Below are 18,569 nucleotides of genomic sequence, written 5' to 3'. Positions count from 1 at the left end.
GTTTTTGATACAATTGTAAATGTGATTGATTCTTTGATTTCTCTTTCTGCTGCTTCTTTATTGGTGGATAGAAATGCAACAGATTTCTGGACATTGAATTTGTATCTTACCACTTTACTGAATTCCTGTACCAGTTCTAGAAATTTCTTGGTAGAGCTTTTTGAGTTTTCTATATAGAGTATCATGTCATCCTTAAATTTTGAAAGTTTGGCTTCTCCCTTGCCAATTTGGTTGCCTTTTATTTCCTTTTGTTTTCTGATTGCTGAGGCTAGGACTTCCAGTACTATGATAAGTAACAGTGGTGAAAGTGGACATCCCTATCTTGTTCCTGACTGTAGAGGAAAGGTTCTCAGTTTTTCCCCATTGAGGATATTAGCTGTGGGTTTTCATATATGGCCTTTATTATGATGAAGTATGTTCCCTCTATCCCTACTTTGTTAAGGGTTTTTATCATGAATCAATGTTGTACTTTGTTAGATGCTTTTTCTGCATCTATTGAGAGGATCATATGGTTCTTATCCTTTATTTTATTAATGTGGTGTATAACAGTGATTGATTTGCGAATACTGAACCACCCTTGCAATCCGGTAATAAATCCTACTTAATTGTGGTGAATGATTCTTTAAATGTAATATTGGATCTGATTTACTAGTATTTTGTTGAGAATTTTTACATTCATGTTCATGAGGGATATTAGCCTGTAATTCTCTTCTTTAGTTGGGTGTTTTGGTTTGAGAATCATGGTAATGCTGGTCTCATGGAATGAATTTGGAAGTTTTCCTTCCATTTCTATTTTTTGGAAGAGTTTGAGAAGAATAGATATTAGCTCTTCTTTAAATGTTTGGTAGAATACCCCCATGAAGCCATCTGACCCTAGACTTTTGTTGTTGAGAGATTTTTGATTAGGATTCAATTTCTTTGCTGGTTACTGGTCTGTTCAAGTTTTCTATTTCTTTATGTTTCAGTTTTGGTAGTTTATATATTTCTAGGAATTTATCCATTTCTTCTAGCTTGTCTGATTTGTTGGCATATAACTTTTCATAATATTATCTTATAATTGTTTGTATTTCTATGATGTTGGTTATGATCTCTCCTCTTTCATTTGTGATTTTATGTATTTGGGTCCTTTCTCCTTTTGTTTGATAAGTATGGGTAGGGGCTTATCAATTTTATTAATTCCTTCAAAGAACCATTTCTTGGTTTCATTGATCCATTCTACTGTTTTTTTTTTTTGTTTTGTTTGATTGTTTCTATATCATTTATTTCTGCTCTGCTCTTTATTAATATTTTTCTTCTGCTGCTGGTTTTAGCCTTAGTTTGTTATGCTTTTTCTAGCTACTTTAGGTGTAAGGTTAGGTTGTTTATTTGAGATTGTTCTTGCTTCTTGAGGTAGGCCTGTATCGCTGTATATTTGCCTCTTATGTGTGCTTTTGCTGTACCCCAAAAGTTTTGGACTGTCGTGTTTTCATTTTCATTTGTTACCATATTGAGGCCTGATTTTTTACCTAGTATGTGATCTGTTCTGGAGAATATCCTATGTGCATTCAAGAATGCTTATTCTGCTGCTTTAGAATGAAATGTTCTGAATATATGTGTCAAGTCCATCTGGTCCAGTGTGTCTCAAAGCCATTGTTTCCCTGTTGATTTTCTGCTTTGATGATCTGTCCATTGTTGTAAGTGGGGTGTTAAAGTCCCCTATTATTATTGCATTATTAGCAATGAGTTCCTTTATGCTTTTATTAATTCTTTTATATTTTTGGGTGTTTCAGGTTGGGGGCATAAATATTTACAATTGTTAGATCTTTTTGTTGTATAGACCCCTTTATTATGATATAGTGTCCTTCTTCATCTCTTCTTACAGTCTTAGGTTTAAAATAGAGTTTGTGTGATATAAGTATGGCTACTCTGGCTTTCTTTTGAAGTCCATTAGCATAATATATGGTTTTCTATCCCCTCACTTTCAATCTGCAGGTGTCTCTAGGTCTAAAATGAGTGTCTTGTAGGTGGCATATAGATAGGTCTTGTATTTATTTTCCATTCTGACACCCTTTGTATTTTGATTAGAACATTTAGTCCATTTATATTCAGAGTAATTATTGGTAGATATGTATTTAGTGCCTTTTTTTTTTTTTACTTGTTTTGTTGTTGGGCATTTTCTATTTCTTTCTAGTCTTTGTTGCTTTTGATATTTCCTTCTCACTCAGAGTCCCCTTTAATATTTCTTGCAGGATTCATTTAGTAGTCAGGGACTCCTTTAGTTTTTGTTTGTCTGGAAAGCTCTTTATCTCTCCTTCTATTCTGAATGGTAGCCTTGCTGGATAGAGCATTCTTGACCATAAACTTTTCCCATTCAGCACGTTGAATATATCATGCCATTCCCTTTGGCTTGCCAAGTTTCTACGGAGAGATATGCTCCTAACCTCATTTGTCTTGTTTTGTAAGTTAGGGACTTCTTTTGTCTTGCTACTCTTAGTATTTTTCCTTTATCACTATATTTTGCAAATTTAATTACAGTATGTCTTGGTGTTTACCTGCTTTTGTTGATTTTGGTGGGAATTCTCTGTGCCTCCTGGGTTTGGATGTCTGTGTCCTTCTCCAGATTAGGAGAAGTGTTCAGCTATTATTTCCTCAAATAAACCTACTTCCCCCTTTTCCCTTTCTTCTTCTGGGACTCCTATGATACATTTGATGGAGTCACTGAATTTCTTAAGTCTAATTTTGTGATCTAAGATTTTACTTCCCCTCATTTGTTAAGCTTCATTATTTTCCATAATTCTCTCTTGCATATAATTTATTAATTTCTCTGCTTCTTCTTGTGGTCATTACATTCTGTCAGTTTTGAATCTCAGTTATCACATATTTCATTTTGGGCCGATTGGTCTTAAGCTCTTTTATCTCTGTGGTATGGGTATCCCTGATATCTTCTATGTTTTTCTCAAGGCCGGCAAATATCCTTAGATTGTTGCCTTAAATTCTGGATCAGATCTATTACTTTTATCTTTTGATTAGATCCCTGGCTATCACCTCTTCTTGTTCTCTTGAGACAGCTTCCTCCATCTTGGCATTTTGTCTAGGTTTTTGTCTTCTTTTCTATGATAGGAAAGCCTGTTGCATTTCCTGTTCCTGAGAAGAATGGCTTCATGAAGAAGAGGTCATATATTGTCCAGGGCTTGGAGCTTCAGGAAGTGTCTCTGGTGTGTGCTGCATGCAGTCTGCTGCTGTGTTTTGACTGCTCCTTCCCTCAGGTCAGTCCTTTGCAGAGTTTATCCTTGCCTGCAGTGGGGACTGTTTGGACCTATATTCAGGGCTATAGTAACTATATATTGCTATCAGAGGTATATGAACTTTTTCTTTACATTTTTTGTCAAATTTTACTCTTCAGTAAATCAAATAATATAACTGCACTCTTAAATTTCATAAACACACTTAATTTATTTTAATGCAATATCTCAGTTATTTATTTTAATGCAATATCTCAGTTATCTCAGTTATTTGCAACACTTTTTAAATAATCTCTGCTAATAATTTATATTACATTGAAAACGTGCATTGCAGACTAAATGATACCTGTTACCACCTCCAGGAAAAGCATCTACTGTGTGGAAAGACAGCAAAGAGCATACAGTGCCTACCACCAGGAGCAGCAGTCCCAGGATGTATCTCCCACTGTTTGGTTTATAGGGGATGGAGTCACTAAGGAAGTCAAGAGTCACACATGCTCTGATGGAATGCTTTATTCACCTAGGGAAGGCAGAGAAATAGTCAATTCCCCATGGCCAAATGATCTTCCTAGGAGCCAGTACAAGGAGGTAGCCTTCTTGTGCTGCAGGCAAAGGACCCAATTTTCTTCCCACTAGGAACATATATAGTTGTGGAGTGTGCCAAATGATGTACACACATTAAGCAGAACAAAGAAGTACATATCAAGTCCAGAAAGGGAAAGATGTTTCCAAAGAAGTTGATATGCTCAGTGTGGGGTGTGAGGGCTCTTTATCTCCTTGAAGGGAACTGTCCCAGGCCCAAAGCACATACTTATGCAACCGTACCAGGGTGACTGTCTTTCCCAACATGTATCTAAAATTTATGTTAAAAATGGTTGTTTTACTTGAATTTTGTTGTGTATTAAAAAATTATAAATTTTAAAGATGCTAAATATTTCTTTCTCTAATTTTCTAACTAATTCTTAACATAGATAAATATCAAAAGACTGCATTGATAGTTTGACCTCAGTATTACCATCTTTGTATACTAAGAAGTTGAGTTTTCATAGTCTGGGGAAAAACAGGTTTATCTTAAATTAATAATCTCAGCTTTAGCATGTCCAAACATATATATATATATATATATATATAAAATACTGTTAGATTTATATAATGTACTCTGCTTATGTGACTCTATCCTTTCCTGATCTGAGATCAGAAGGAATGTTCTTTGGGGCTCAGTTCAATTCAGTTCGCTTGTGTTAAAACAAGTATAATCAATTCTTGATTTACCATACAAAAGGGAACCAAGATTAGGAGAGAAAATTATTTAATATATAATATGGAAAATGTAATATTTCTCTTAGTATTTAATCTTATCTGTATCTAATACATAAAAGCATTTTTATAATTTTCCAGACATCATGCAAAAGTGTAAGGGCAATAGAAGTATAATGGAGTGATTCATTTGAAATATAACAAGAAATCTCCTGAGATTAAAAAGCAAGAGTGTGTTATTTTCTCCCCTCCCAAGAAAATATCCAGGCCATTGTGTCTGAGACATTTTATATGTCAGGCTTTCCTAATAGCCATAAGAAGTAAATAGATCTCCTCCTTTTGATCAGAGGGCTGGCTTGGTGCGTTATGAAGTACTTCCAAAGTTCTAGTTCCAAGTGAGTGGGTTTGAAATGAGTAAGAAGACTAAATCTGGGGTGGAAGGGGGTGGTATAGAAACTCAAAAGGAAGAACTTAGGAAACAGGACAAAGACATGAACCCACTAGAATGAAACCTTCAAACTCGGTGGAATCACAGAGGAGATATAGCTGTGGGAATATTGGTTCTAGTTGGTCACACAGCTTAAAGACTCTGTAGGCTGTTACCATACTCAGGCTTGTTCAAAGGCCTGCCACACTTCCTGGAAGCAGAGCAGGACAGGAACTATCCTAAAGAAAACAGTGCAAAATCACCTACTGGTGTTTTTCTTAGAATCCCATTAAATCTATAGGCCAGTTTAGGGATAATGGAAATCTCTATAATATTGATTCTTCCAATCATTGACATCTTACATCTTTCTTTTTACAAAGTTTTTCCTCATTTCTCTCATATTTTTGGAGACTTTAGAGATCTTACAAATATTTTATTCACTTTCTAAGTTGTTTTTAAGTTTTCTTTACTTTTTTTCTATTTTGATAAAATATATATAACATAAAATGTACCTTTTTAACCATTTTCAAGTGTACCATTCAGTGGCACTCAATACATTCAGACAGACACTATAATGGCCTCTGACAGTGGTCACCAATGGTAAGTGTGGATATGATACGCGTCTCCAGTAGAAGAACTATAAAAAGAGCTCTGTGCAAATTATTGTGTGTTGTGTATAGTGATAAAAACATGGAAGCCCATTTACCAGTCCTCAAAGGCAAGCTCAACACACATAAGGACACTAATTTCCACTCATAAAGTAAATGTTCAGGCCTTGGGATATACGTTTGTTGTTTGTTTTGGTTTAGTTTGGCGACATTAGGTTAGTTTGGTTTGGTTTTATTTTCTCAAATGGATTTTCAGCCCTGTAACGTGGTTGCTGTTTGTGGGGTTAATTTTGTGACTGTGACTCCCTCTTGTCCTGCCAGTGCCTGCACTCCATTCCTAACAATAGCAGTTAACTTGAGATGCCTCCCACACGAGCAGACTTCTGGCACTTCAAGCCCACACTTCGGTGACTCTCCAGTCATGCCCACCTCTTCCCAGACACATGCAGCTCCGGATAAGAACAGGGTTGGTCTTTTGGACCAATTTAGAAGACCAAAAGTTTACTGCCCACAAGCATTTCAATGCCAAGACTACCTTTGGGTATTTTAAATACAAAAGTTAAAATTGCATAATAGGGGGTGCCTTGGCTCAGTCAGTTAAGCATCAGACCGGTTCAGGTCATGATTTTGCAATTTGTGAGTTTGTGAGTTTGAGCCCTACAGTCAGGCTTTTTGCTGACAGCTCCCTCCCCCTGCTTGCACTCTGTCTCTTTCTCTCGCTCAAAAATAAATAAACATTAAAAAAATTGCATAGTGGTATTTGGCATATCAAGACACACATCGGTAGCGATTTTTCACGTAGATGGCAATAATCTTTCAATATTTTAGAAAAATGTGGACAGATTTGCAATTGGAAGTTGCTAAGCTCTTTTTATTAGCAAAGTGAAACTTTGAGATATGATGCCATGATTTATCATAAAATCCGTAAATTAAATCTTTGTTTTCAATTCATGGTATCACAAGAATAAAGTAGGATGATTCAGATATGTAAGCAAAAGACTCAGTATGCTTAAATGGAGAGAGAAGCATTGTTTCACATAATAAGCCACCCTGAAGATATAAAAACTACTCGCAAGATATTTTGGCTCTGGATCTGCTTCTCTGCAAAGTAGAACTGTCCTTTACACATGTCTTTATTTTCAGGGAGGTAGCAATAACATTTCCAGGGAGGATAGCCAAATGCTGTTATGTCCAGAATCATAAATTCAAACTTCCTAGTATTTTTTTTAAAGCAAAGAGGACACATTTCAGAAATGGCCTTCAGCTGACTAAACTTCACATTTTATTGAGATACAAATGTGTGCCATTTGCTATAGTACCCAGACTCTCAATACCACATTTCTGACACCTGGATAATTTGATTTGCTTCACTTTGTCTCACCTCAAAGATTTCTGAAGTGAAGAAATAGAAGGTTATTTACAATAATGCCTTTTATGGGGCTGCCTGGGTGGCTCAGTGAGTTAAGCGTCCAACTCTTAATTTCACCTCAGGTCATAACCCCAGGTCAGATCGAGCCCCACGTTGAACTCTGCACTGACAGCACAGAGACTGCTTGCTGTTCTCTCTCTCCTTCTCTCTCTCCCTCTCAGAATAAATAAATAAGTTTTTAAAAGATTGAAAATAATGCCTTTTACATTATTATTAAAAGCATGTACAGATTGGTATGATTTTGTTAATTGTTGGAGAGGAAGAGGGTAAAGATCAGAAGAGAAAGGAGAGATTCTAGGTGACTGGGAAAGAGACAAAGGTAATTTTGACTGATGTAATAATGACCCATTCTGTTGTACCACGAAGAAGTAAAAATTGCAGAGGACATAACTGTATGATATAAGTAAGAAAGGCCATAAGCACAAGAATTTTCTGCTTTGACAAAGCTAAGCATGGTACATATGTGGCTTAAGTGCAGAGAACCACCCAATTTCAGAAAATAATCTTGAATTAGGCAATGAGTATTTCAATTTTCACCTTTGAATTGAGTTACAGATCAGCTCTATCATTGTAAGGCATCTGACATCATCAAAATTTCTTAATCTTATATAGCAATAGGTCACTTGTAAGGGAAGTGATTTATTTGAAGCGATATAGGCACAAATTCCAACTCTGATGCAATGTTTGCCTTCTCTAATATTATTTCTTGTTATGAAAAAATCCACACTACCTTTTGCATATTCAAGATGGAGTCAGTAATAAGGTGTTCATTTATTTATTTACCAATTATTATTTTCTTAAATGTTTATTTTTGAGTGAGAGAGAGACAGAGAGAGAGAGAGCAGGGGAATAACAGAGAGGGAGGGAGAATGGAAGATGAGGCAGGCTGTAGGGTCTGAGCTGTCAGCACAGAGCCCGATGCGAGGCTCGAACTCACGAACCGCGAGATCATGACCTGAACCAAAGTCGGTCGCTTAACCTACTGAGCCACCCAGGCGCCCTTATTTACCAATTATTATTGAAATATATCCTGTCACAGTAATGTTCTAATGCTGGTGAACAAAACAAGCCTTTGTTCTTGTGACTTTCATTCTAGTGTGTGTGCTGGTGATGAGGTTTGAGGAAATAAATAAATAAAAATTAAATATATATCAAATGGTGAATAGGAGAAGAAGAAATACTATGAAGAAAAAGAAAAAGTGTAAGAAGGCAGAGTGACAGTAGTAAGTGTTCTTTAGTGAAGTGTGATCTGAAAGTTCACTTAAAAAAATTTTTTTTAATGTTTATTTACTTATTTTTGAGAGAGAGACAGAGAGAGAGAGACAGAGAGAGGGAGACACGGACTCCAAACCAGGCCCCAGGCTCTAAGCTGTCAGCACAGAGACCAACGCAAGGCCTGAACTCACAAACTGTGTGATCATGACCTGAGCTGAAGTTGGATTCTTACCCAACTGAGCCACCCAGGTGCCCCTGAAGGATCACTTTAATAAGGTGACATTTATTAGGAGTTTTATGGAAGTTCAAGACAGACTATTAAAGGCAGAGTGTTTAAAATGAAGCAGCAACAAGTTCAAAGTTTCTGAGGAGAAGAATTAATGGAATATAGATTTCAATATGCCATTGACAGATACTTCTCAATACAAAAAACAGTAAAACTTTTGTATTACTCCATGTTGAAGGATAAAAGCAAAGTTTTTAAAAATATGTAAGCATTTGATACCATTTTTGGTGACATTTTCTATCTTTTTAAACCCAACATAAACAAGTGTGTGTGTGTGTGTGTGTGTGTGTGTGTGTTTGTATGTGTGTAATATCATTAAGGTACTTTATGTGAAGAATGTATGTTTTATGCCTATGAACTAACAAAAATTTTCTGGACATTGGAATATTATAATAATTACATTACATAAAGGAACACTTTATGAGTTGTATCATTAATGGTTTTTGTAAGTAACCAACAGAAATCTACACTAGCTAATTTAAGTAAAATAAACATCTATTAGAAGTAGTCAGAAAGACCCAAACAAAAAGACATCTGCCAACCCACAGTGTTTGATTAGAATTATCATGGATCATGCCCAAGTGTCCTTGTTTGGGAGAAAAAAGAGCACTAAGGAAAACCACAATGAGAAAAAGAAAGTTTTGCAAAAAGAAATGAATGAAAACCCTTTTCATAAGAAGGGAAAAGAAAACGGTATCCCAACATGAAAATGTTCATTATTTCATAATAATCATGTATCATAATATAATTTGGTATGATATTTATATTTTGCATATAGACAACTTTTCAGTAAAGATGAAATATATTAATACAAAAATACTCCTTCACACTCATTACAGGAACACTTGAGGTAAAGGGCATTGGTGAATAGGAATACAAGCTGGGAATATAACAAGCATTGTGGTTGGAATAGTATGGAACTACAATTTAATTTCAGATCAGCCAATTACTATATTTGTGACCTTGAACAATTTACTTAATCCCTTTTTGCCTCATTTTTCTCATCTAGAAAAGTAGGAGTGATATTGGCAGTGCTATAATGGCATAAGAGGTAAATTAAAGATAAGTGTGCATTACATGCTCAAATACTTAATTTTATTTACACAATAAAATGATATTAAAATATTTTACCATGACAGATAAGATATATAATAAGTATAAATAATGTAATTGTTCCTTTTAAATTGTGGATAGCCTGCTTAATGGGGCTCTCTGTCTGACTTTCTTCATATCTTTATTAATAATAACATGGTACTTTCATGGAACACAGTTTCAAAGAAACACAGTTTCAAAACCACAGACTTCATCCTTGTTAATTTACAAATAAGTTTCTGGGTTCAAAAGACTATATACCTTAGTCCTATTCAAACAGCTAGTTAGTTAAAGATAAAACTAAAATTGGCTTCTTATTACACAGATTCTGTCCTTTTCCTCCTATTTTCCATATTTTATCTTTTGTCGTTATGAGATGGAAATTTGAAAGTAGTATTGCATAGCATCATATTGCAAAGTCCAAAGTCCAAGGCTTTCATAAATCTTTTCCCTTAGAGAGTTATTTGTTCTATACAAAACCTAGTTTCTTGTATAATTTACTCACTGTTCAAATTTGATGATGGGAACAAAGAACATTTGTGGGGGTCCTACGTACTTGAAGGAAATTTCTTACGTAGATTGTGTTTCAGTGATCATTCTATTCTCTGGATTTTGATCAAAAGCAAAATTGCACTTTTGAGCTTTGGAAAAGAAATTTGTTGAAATTTAAAATCTTTTTCTAAAGCAGAGAGAGAAAAGTTTGAGGTCCAAAGGATTTTTCAAAACTCCACAGTATTCAAAGCATTTAAAACAACATTTATGGAAATAAAATTTATATTATTCAACAAATATATAATATAATAATAATATAATATAATATAATACATAATAATATATATAATTCAGAAAATTATTGATGATAAACTATAATAGTCTTTTAAACTGTTTTATAATTGCATCTTCAATTTGGGACACTGAAAGAAATTCTTTGTATGTGTGTGTGTGTGTGTGTGTGTGTGTGTGTGTGTGTGTGTGTAGGTGTAATATCACAAGATTTCATTTCACAATTAATACCTCCTAAAACTTCTTATTCTGCTATATCCAGAGAGCGACAACTTGCATCAGATATAAAATGCATACATAATCTGAAATAGTGGCTACTCTTTCATTAAATTCACTATTTTGATCAGGAGTGAAGTGCTAAAGTAGCCATATGTGTTGCCATTGTGGGTAAAATCTATCAGCTACAGTTTTCTTAACTGTAAAGTAGTAAAGTAATAATATTTGTCTTTTCTATTTTAAGGAGTTACTGTGAGGATAAAAAATAATTAAGCAAAGAATTAAAACAATCCAGGAGCTATTTACTTTATGTATTTGAGGTGTTGTCTATCAAATTAGATTTAGGTCCCATATTACTTTATTTTTGTATATGTTCTTCTTTTTTCTTACATTAGGAGCATTTCTCTCACCAACACTTATATTAACTTCTCTCATTTTAATCCATTTTATATTTAAATAATATATATTCAGCTCTCTGTTACATCTCCTATTATTATATTTTCTATTCTACTTTATTTAATGGCATTTTTTATTTGTCTATCATGAATCACCATATTTGTTATGGATTTTCATTTAACAATATCTTTAATCAAATTGTTTTATAAGCCATTTAAATTCACATGTCCTATGTTATACCTACTGATATCCAGAAATACAAAATAATTAATCAGTAATATAATCTAATTGAGATTATATCTAAAGCATATAGTGTCAGAAGATGAACACCAGTACCCCTAACAGGAGGTCCTTTACCATCTGGTAAACTATGACTCTTGAAATTTTTATCTAGTTTCCAACAATGTAATTTCTTTAACTCTCATTTTTCTTATTACAAGTGTTTCAATAATTTTTGATGTTGTACATATTTCATTATGTCCCTTTAAGTCATATTGGAACAAAAAATACATACCTGCCTAGGTACATAAGTTAGTAATAGGATTTTTTCTGGCTTCTACCTTTATATTATTAGTCACACAAACATGTCAAAATAAGAACAGAATTTCCCAACTAGTCAGAGAAAATAAAGTTAAAGACAAAAATCTAGGTTGTTGACAGAACAATAAATACATCTACTTCATGGTGTGTAGCCAAGGATAACTAAAATGTCTAGATGATGTAAGATATTTTCTGCGATATAGTCTCATATTGATAACGTGAAATTGGAACATATTATTAATTTTTATGTCATAGCTATTCTGTTCTTGATACTTTTCTGAGATTTATTAACCAGTGTTTTTGATACATGATATCACAATCATGACATATTTGGAAGAATGATTTACTCTTTATCTCATTAAGGAATTTTACCAAGAAAAGTAATTTATTTTTGTTTGTTTATGAAACATAGTGTATAGTACATGAGGTATCTATATTCTATAGGAATCAGTTAATCTAATTTATTGTCAAAATTTGAAGCTCTTATTTCTAATAAACATTATTAGACTATTTTCTCAAGAAAATGGTACAACTTCTGTAATGTTATATAAAAACACATTGTAGAAAGTAAAAGTTTCTACTCAAGTGTGTTTTGTCTTCTAGAGGAGAAATTCATTTCATGATTTTGTAACTTAAAGAAATATTTGATTAAAATTACCAAGGCATAAAACTTTCTTTACACAATGCTGAAAATATGTAGCACTTGGCAATGGTTAATAGTGTTTAAATATATATATATATATATATATATATATATATATATATATACACACACACACACACACATACACTATATATATAATTTTTAGCATTTAAATTTATATATATATATATTTATACATATATATATATTTATACATATATATATATATATTTGTTATCTGCAGAAATAGACTACATTTTGGTTGGGTTGGATTCACATACTGATGGCCAGCTATTCCCTATATTCAATTTTAAATATAAAATGCTAGGGCATGTGTGGAAGATGTTCATAATAGCAACTGATGGTATTTAAATGTCTTTTAATTTTAGGACTGGAAAACATTTCTGATTGCTTATATATTTTGCTTATTTCACTTTTTACTGCAAAAAAGAACCCAGAATATTATTGTTTGAACCTGACATTGAGAAGTTCTTCCGGCAGCTGGAAGTATAATTTCTTCATGTGACACCACCAACTAGTTAGATTTGAACGGATAGTTTAGGGCTTTTAAAGAGCAATTAAAATTATGTGGCAGGTGATTATGTCTCAATGCTCCAGTTGCTTATATAAATGCATCAGTATAGTACTTCACAAGCAGAAAAACAATAGAAAATTTCTGCATATGCCCAATTACACTTGTAAACTATGTGTAGAAAATCAATGCCGTTTCATTTAATTTTACACAAACAGCAATTTGTAACTAACTTTGGAGTCTGAAAAATAATTTATTTCCATATGAATCTGTCTTGAAATTGTAACAATTAGGTTCACTGTTTTTCTTCAGGATTTCTGGCCTGCCAGTATTTGTATATGGAGAGAAATTATGCTGACCAATACATTTTACACCTCTACAAATTTTGAAAAGAATAATAGACTAAGGAAATAATGCATATCCATTCAGTATAATTTCATAGACTTAATTGTGAAATTAACATTTTTGCTTCATTTTACATTTGTTACATTTTACACCCAGAAATCTACAATATAATATCCTCTACAGACTTCAGATTAACAGGCAGAAGAACTTTTCCTGATGAAGCTGTTTGATTCCCTAGTTACTTTTTATAAACTGTTCAACTTTACTATTTTTGGTTGCCTCTTCCAAGAAAAGAGTACCTCTTTGAACGTAACATCATTGTAAATGATTCGGTTCTATGGTTTCAGTGTTTGGGAAACATATATTAAAAATATTACACTATGTAAATATAGGAAAAAATGTACTTCTTTAGCATTGCTAGCCAAATAAATGACAACCAATTGAGTGGATTTATTTGACTTATATTTATATGGTGATTCTATGAATTGTTGTTCTTTTCCTTTTGTTCCTGCAATGGAACTTTTGGATTACCAGAAAAGTCAGGCACTTGCATGTCTGATGATGACAGTTACAATTGTATCTTTGTACTGTTTTCTCTCTTGGAAGATCATTTCTTTCTCATATGTTATAGTGTATGTTTCATTATTCTCATTTTTTAAGGAGATAAAGCATTTTTTTTTCTTTTTACATCCACAGAAAGTATTGTATTATCAATGCAGAATGACAGGGACACTATTTAATTTCCTGAATCTCACTCTGTTGAGAAACAAAGAGAATTTATTGACTTATTTTATTAGGAAGAGGTTCAAATGTGAACTTACCAGTAGATTTTGGAAAGATAGGAGACTTGTTTTTTGTCTTTTTCTCAGTAGTTTGTGGAAACAACATCCCCAGCTTCCAAACACACAATGATTACTCCTCTGCTCATGTTGTATTTGTGGATAAAGCATCCTACACAAGTAGTAATAATCACATTTCACAGTTCACTGAGTAATAATCACATCCACTGAGGTGGGATTTGCACAAGCAGAAGTATAAGTAAATTAAACTAAGAGTTTGTTTCTTATTCTTATATATTTTACTCTTTTATCAATTAACTCTTGCATACTTTTTCTAAACTTCAGATGCACAATAGGAATGGTAATTTATGCATTCTCTTTTAGTGTTGTGACAGGGAAAAAATCTCTTACATAGGAAAGACATTCCTATTATTACTATTAATAGGGCACATTGATTATTAAGTGTGTGAATAACTTCATGTAGAATGAAAAGTAAAATAACTCTATAAATGGACAAAATTATTCAGAAGCAATTTTATTTTAGGCATGTCTAACTTAGAAAACATTATTCTTTTTTAAATTTATTTAATGTTTATTTATTTTTGAAAGAGAGAGAGAGAGAGAGAGAGAGTGAGCAAGCGCCCAAGTGGGGGAGGGGCAGAGAGGGAGACACAGAATCCAAAGCAGGCTCCAGGTTGCAAGCTGTAAGCTCAGAGCCCAACATGGGGCTTGAACCCATGAACTGTGAGATCATGACCTGAGTCTAAGTCAGACGCTTAACTGACTGAGCCATCCAGGTGCCCCGGTAAGCATTATTCTAATTCTTCCAAGGTTTGGCGTGGATATCTCAAATAAGGAGACACAAATGACTTAGTTACATATATACTTACATAAAGCCAGCTAGATTAAGAATTCCATGGAACCAAAATAGTCTATATAGAAATGTTACTCTCCGGGATGTGGAGAAACGGGAACCCTCTTGCACTGTTGGTGGGAATGCAAACTGGTGCAGCCACTCTGGAAAACAGTGTGGAGGTTCCTCAGAAAATTGAAAATAGACCTACCCTATGACCCAGCAATAGCACTGCTAGGAATTTACCCAAGGGATACAGGAGTGCTGAATCATAGGGGCACTTGTACCCCAATGTTTATAGCAGCACTCTCAACAATAGCCAAATTATGGAAAGAGCCTAAATGTCCATCAACTGATGAATGGGTAAAGAAATTGTGGTCTATATACACAATGGAATACTACGTGGCAATGAGAAAGAATGAAATATGGCCCTTTGTAGCAACGTGGATGGAACTGGAGAGTGTAATGCTAAGTGAAATAAGCCATACAGAGAAAGACAGATACCATATGGTTTCACTCTTATGTGGATCCTGAGAAACTTAACAGGAACCCATGGGGGAGGGGAAGGGAAAAAAAAAAAAAAAAAAGGACGTTAGAGTGGGAGAGAGCCAAAGCATAAGAGACTGTTAAAAACTGAGAACAAACTGAGGGTTGATGGGGGGTGGGAGGGAGGGGAGGGTGGGTGAGGGGTATTGAGGAGGGCACCTTTTGGGATGAGCACTGGGTGTTGTATGGAAACCAATTTGTCAATAAATTTCATATATTGAAAAAAAAAAAATTGCATAAAATAATTATAAACCTAAAAAAAAAAAAAGAAATGTTACTCTCCAACTCCTAAATATCTGTTTCACTATTTGTTCTATTTATGCATTCAAAACTATTTCCATATAAATACCCTATTTACCTTTTTTTTCAAGTTTATTTATTTATTTTTGAGCAAGAGAGAGGCAGAGAGACACACAGAGAAAGAGAGGGAGGGACAGAGAAAGAGGGAGAGAAAGAATCCCAAGCAGGCTCTGCACTGTCAGTGCAGAGCCCACACAGGGCTTGATCCCATGAACCATGAGATCATGAACGGAGCCAAAATCAAGAGTTGGATGCTTAAATGACTGAGCCACCCAAGTGCACCTCCCCTATTTACCTTTTGTGACATGACACATAGTATATTTGCCTTACTATAGGCTCTTGGAACACATAAAATGTTTTCTAGAGCCTATGTTAATGATGGGGTCATAACAGACAATGAAATGTGTATTTGGATTGGATTGCATAACATATATAGAAGATAACAGATGCAAAGACATACATCTGTATTTTATCTTGTAATCAATTCGTGTACAGAATTTATGTCTTTATTCTCATGACTATGTAGTATTGCTATATAGATAAAGTAGCTTTGAATTTCATTAAATTATTGAAATCTGCATCAGTTTGCTTTACACTATATTAGTTTTTGTGTTAGCTCATAGCTTCAGATTTTGTCAATTCCAATGAAGCATTTTAATAGAAGAGTATTCAGTTCCTAAAGATGTTTAGTAAATGTGCATTTAATGTGTTTGAACTATGGAGGGCTTCTTGGGTTATAGGATTTTGGCAATGGCATTTATGTTTCCTTTCTTCTTCCTTATTTTCTTTCTGACTGATTCCTTCCAGATTTCCTCTATGAAGCCTTCTCTGATCATCTGAATTAGAAATATTCACACTCTGGAAATTATATAGCAATTACTGATTATTCTATTCATGTGACAGATGCCACAGAATCCTTACTTTACTAATATTATCATTTATGCAAGCATAAAAATATCCATTAGGTTTCAAAGTTTAATTTACATCATAAGAAGGAAAGACTAGGTCATTTTTATTTAGCTCCCTGAGTAAATAATGCAAATGTGAAATTATTGCTGAAAATAATTTGAGAATCAAGAAAAAGTCCCTAATTGTATAGGTGAAATTAAAGACTCAGGAGGTTGAGGTCACTTGCCCAGCTTCACATAGCTAATTAGTCTTGAGTAAGTTTCTCAGTGTCCCAGGTACCAAGTAGTGATATTGTCATTATACTTCCAATCATGTAAATATCGGCAAAATTTTCCAAATTATAAATTGCAATAGTCTTTCCTTGGCCCTCTTCTTATAAATGTTTTTGTATGTGTCTGTGATTCGAATAGTGATGTCATTGGTGTACATAGTAGATTGAATAATAGCCACCCTCATATTTCTGCCCCTTAATCCCAGAACCTGTGAATATCATTGTATATAGTTAAAAAATGAGTACTACCTTACATTGCAAAATATATGATTTAAAGATTTGGAGGGGCGCCTGGGTGGCGCAGTCGGTTAAGCGTCCGACTTCAGCCAGGTCACGATCTCGCGTTCCGTGAGTTCGAGCCCCGCATCGGGCTCTGGGCTGATGGCTCGGAGCCTGGAGCCTGTTTCCGATTCTGTGTCTCCCTCTCTCTCTGCCCCTCCCCCGTTCATGCTCTGTCTCTCTCTGTCCCAAAAATAAATAAAAAACGTTGAAAAAAAAAATTTAAAGATTTGGAGAGGAGGCACTTATTCTGCATTATCCACATGAACCTCAAATTCAATAGCAAGTATCTTTATAAGAATGAGACAAAGGAAGATTTGACAAAATAAGAGAAAGCCATGTGGCTGCAGAGGTGTATATAGGAGTGATGAGGTCACAAGTCAAACAGTGCCTACAGCCACGCACAGCTGGAAAAGGCAAAGACGGAATTCTTCCCTAGAGCCTCCGGAGGGAGTCCAGCCATGCCAACATTTTGGTTTGAAAATTTTCTCCTCTAGAACTGTGAGAGAATAAATTCATACTCTTTTAGGCCACCTAGTTTGCACTAATGTGTTACAGTAGCCACAGGAAACTAATAGAGCGTGCAATCCCAAACTGTACGTTACAATGCTGACTTGGATAAGTAGAGCACTTCATGGCAGAAGTTTGCCCAATGGAAAAATTAAATAGATTCAAATTTTTTAAATTAATTTATTTATTTTGAGGAAGAGAGAGAGAGAGTGTGTGTGTGTGTGTGTGTGTTTGTGCGCGCGCGCGCGCAAGAGAGACAGAGAGAGAGAGAGAGGGTGGGGGGAGGGGCAGAGAGAGAGAGAGAGAGAGAGAGAGAGAGAGAGAGAGAGAGAACCCCAAGCAGGCTCTGAGCTATCAGCAGGGAGCCTGATCTGGGACTCAAACCCATAAACCCTAAGATTATGAACTGAGCCCAAATCAAGAGTTGGTCACTTAACTGACTGAGCCACCTGGGTGCCCTAAATAGATATTTTAAAAAGCACATATTTTGGGGGGTGCTTGGGTGTCTCAGTTGATTAAGTGTCTGACTCTTCATTTCAGCTCAGGTCATGATTTCATGGTTCATGGGTTTGAACCCCACATCGGGCTCCCTGCTGATAGCTGAGTGTTCTTGGGATTCTCTTGCTGTCTCTGCACCCCTCCTCTCTGCCCCACTCCCCCATTCTCTATCTCTATCTCTCTCAAACAAAAAACAAAAAACAAACAGAAACCATGTTTTTATACAACAGGAAATATCGCTTCTCGGCCTTTTGGCTAAGATCAAGTGTAGTATCTGTTCTTATCCATTTAATATACAGCAGGAAATATATATTGGATAATTAAAATATGTTAGGTAATATGGCAAGCACTGCAATATGGCATTTCTTTCATTCCTGGACAAAAAAACAAATCTTGAAGTGTATAATCCTCAGTGCAAATGAGTGAGTTGAGTCAGAGAAGTTTACCAACATCGTGTAACCAGTAAAAGAATGGAGACCCATGGTGATTAATAAATTTGTCCAAGGTCAGTCAATAATTAAAGACTAAAACTTGAACCTATTAAAATTAAACATAACAGAAATAAACATGAAGCCACAATTTGTATTTAAATAGAGATAAGAAAGAAAGGTGAAATTAAGACATAAACTGAGCA

At 34.6% G+C, this 18,569-nt stretch overlaps 1 pseudogene; it reads left to right on the top strand.

Moving 5' to 3' along the window:
* Positions 1-18,170: 18,170 nt before the first annotated feature.
* LOC124510528 (uncharacterized) lies at positions 18,171-18,303 on the top strand (annotated as a pseudogene).
* Positions 18,304-18,569: the final 266 nt, after the last annotated feature.

This window comes from Lynx rufus, unplaced genomic scaffold (genome assembly GCF_022079265.1).
Source record: "Lynx rufus isolate CCGP_SWC_20201006 ecotype Redwood Valley unplaced genomic scaffold, mLynRuf1.p SCAF_15, whole genome shotgun sequence".
Classification (NCBI taxonomy): domain Eukaryota; kingdom Metazoa; phylum Chordata; class Mammalia; order Carnivora; family Felidae; genus Lynx; species Lynx rufus.
The sequence above is the reverse complement of the archived record's forward strand: the minus strand, read 5'-3'. Positions and strand labels throughout refer to the sequence as shown.